This window comes from Natator depressus, chromosome 28, assembly GCF_965152275.1.
Source record: "Natator depressus isolate rNatDep1 chromosome 28, rNatDep2.hap1, whole genome shotgun sequence".
Taxonomy (NCBI): Eukaryota; Metazoa; Chordata; order Testudines; family Cheloniidae; genus Natator; species Natator depressus.
Window position 1 is genome coordinate 10,073,168 of NC_134261.1, and position 2,500 is coordinate 10,075,667.

The following is a 2,500-nucleotide window of genomic DNA, read 5'->3' on the forward strand; positions in this document are numbered from 1 at the left end:
GCTCATCTCTGGTTCTCACAGGTTCCGAAAAACCTGTTCTCAGAAATCTCCTCGCACCCGTCAAAATGAACTAGTCGAAAAATCCAACCGCCAATTTAGGGGGACCAATCTGAAATCCTATCCGACCTCCTGGTTCTCTCGGTCGGCCGAGGGCACTTTTGGCGACCCCATCCGGACTTCCGTGAGACTGCCGGCCATCAGGTCAACCCGTCACTTTGAATGGGGTTGACCTGATGGCCGAGCAGGGACTTAGACATTTTTTCAGCCTTTTCGTCCCGGGGGGACTTAGACATTTTTTTCAGCCTTTTCCTCCGGGTTGACCTGGTGTCCCGGGGGACTTAGACTTTTTTTCAGCCTTTTCCTCCGGGTTGACCTGGTGTCCCGGGGGGACTTAGACTTTTTTTCAGCCTTTTCCTCCGGGTTGACCTGGTGTCCCGGGGGGACTTAGACATTTTTTTCAGCCTTTTCCTCCGGGTTGACCTGGTGTCCCGGGGGACTTAGACTTTTTTTCAGCCTTTTCCTCCGGGTTGACCTGGTGTCCCGGGGGGACTTAGACTTTTTTTCAGCCTTTTCCTCCGGGTTGACCTGGTGTCCCGGGGGGACTTAGACTTTTTTTCAGCCTTTTCCTCCGGGTTGACCTGGTGTCCCGGGGGGACTTAGACATTTTTTTCAGCCTTTTCCTCCGGGTTGACCTGGTGTCCCGGGGGGACTTAGACTTTTTTTCAGCCTTTTCCTCCGGGTTGACCTGGTGTCCCGGGGGGACTTAGACATTTTTTTCAGCCTTTTCCTCCGGGTTGACCTGGTGTCCCGGGGGGACTTAGACATTTTTTTCAGCCTTTTCCTCCGGGCTGACCTGGTGGCCGAGCGTCTCGCCGTCCGCGGCCGGAGCTAGAGATGCCCCCCCCCCCCAGGCCAGCCTGCGAAGCCGCGGCCAGGATCGGGCCCCTGGAAGTCTGACTAAAAATTTTCACCGACCCCAAAAACGGTTAGGGGGGGCCTCATAAAGCCTCCGGAGCGGAAAAAAAAAAAAACGGAAAAAAGGATCGGGCCCACCCGAGGCAGGGGAGTCAGTAAGGGAAAGGGGACGAGGCGGCCCGGAGCCGGGTGCCGGCGGCCAGGATCGGGCCCCTGGAAGTCTGAAAAATTTTTTTCACCGACCCCCAAAGTGGTATTGGGGGGGGCTCATAAAGCCTCCGGAGCGAAAAAAAAAAAACGGAAAAAAGGATCGGGCCCACCCGAGGCAGGGGAGTCAGTAAGGGAAAGGGGACGAGGCGGCCCGGAGCCGGGTGCCCGGAGCCGGGTGCCCGCGGCCAGGATCGGGCCCCTGGAAGTCTGAAAAAAATTTTTTCACCGACCCCCAAAGTGGTGTTGGGGGGGGCTCACGAAGCCTCCGGAGCGGAAAAAAAAAAACGGAAAAAAGGATCGGGCCCACCCGAGGCAGCGGAGTCAGTAAGGGAAAGGGGACGAGGCGGCCCGGAGCCGGGTGCCCGGAGCCGGGTGCCCGCGGCCAGGATCGGGCCCCTGGAAGTCTGAAAAAAAAATTTTCACCGACCCCCAAAGGGGTGTTGGGGGTGGGCTCATGAAGCCTCCGGAGCGAAAAAAAAAAACGGAAAAAAGGATCGGGCCCACCCGAGGCAGGGGAGTCAGTAAGGGAAAGGGGACGAGGCGGACCGGAGCCGAGTGCCTACGGCCATACCGGACGGAAGGCCCCCGATCCCGTCCGATCTCGGAAGGTAAACCGTCCCGGGCCTGGCTAGTACTTGGATGGGTGACCGCCTGGGAATCCCAGGTGCCGTAGGCAGCTTTTCCCGCTGCGAGCCAGCTCTCTCCTTTTCTGGGGAACAAGGGCAGGGTCGCCCTGCCAGGGGCCCTGGGGCTGAAGTCCCTGCCGGCCACCAGGTCAACCCGGAGCCTGCCCCTCTGCGGCCAGCAGGTCAACCCCATACCGGCAGGGGGTTGACCTGGTGGCCGGGAAGCAGAGCGGCCAGCAGGTCAACCCCATACATTCAGCGGGTTGACCTGGTGGACGGGAAGGAAAGCGGCCAGCAGGTCAACCCCATACTTTCAGCGGGTTGACCTGGTGGCCGGGAAGGAAAGCGGCCAGCAGGTCAACCCCATACATTCAGCGGGTTGACCTGGTGGCCGGGAAGGAAAGCGGCCAGCAGGTCAACCCCATACATTCAGCGGGTTGACCTGGTGGCCGGGAAGGAAAGCGGCCAGCAGGTCAACCCCATACATTCAGCGGGTTGACCTGGTGGCCGGGAAGGAAAGCGGCCAGCAGGTCAACCCCATACATTCAGCGGGTTGACCTGGTGGCCGGGAAGGAAAGCGGCCAGCAGGTCAACCCCATACATTCAGCGGGTTGACCTGGTGGCCCGAAAGCAAACCGGCCACCAGGTCAACCCGGAGCCTGCCCCCGCGGGCAGGGGCCAAGCGGACCCCCCTCCGCCCGGGCTTGCCCTGCTCCGAGCCGGGGCTTAATCCCCGTCCGGCCACCAGG

General features: G+C 60.5%; 1 non-coding gene across 1 annotated transcript; it reads left to right on the plus strand.

Annotated features, from left to right (window-relative positions):
- The first annotated feature begins 1,682 nt into the window (after positions 1 to 1,682).
- LOC141979727 (5S ribosomal RNA) lies at positions 1,683 to 1,801 on the plus strand. The gene has a single exon (XR_012637121.1). It is a non-coding gene; the product is annotated as a 5S ribosomal RNA (ribosomal RNA).
- The last annotated feature ends 699 nt before the right edge of the window (positions 1,802 to 2,500 follow it).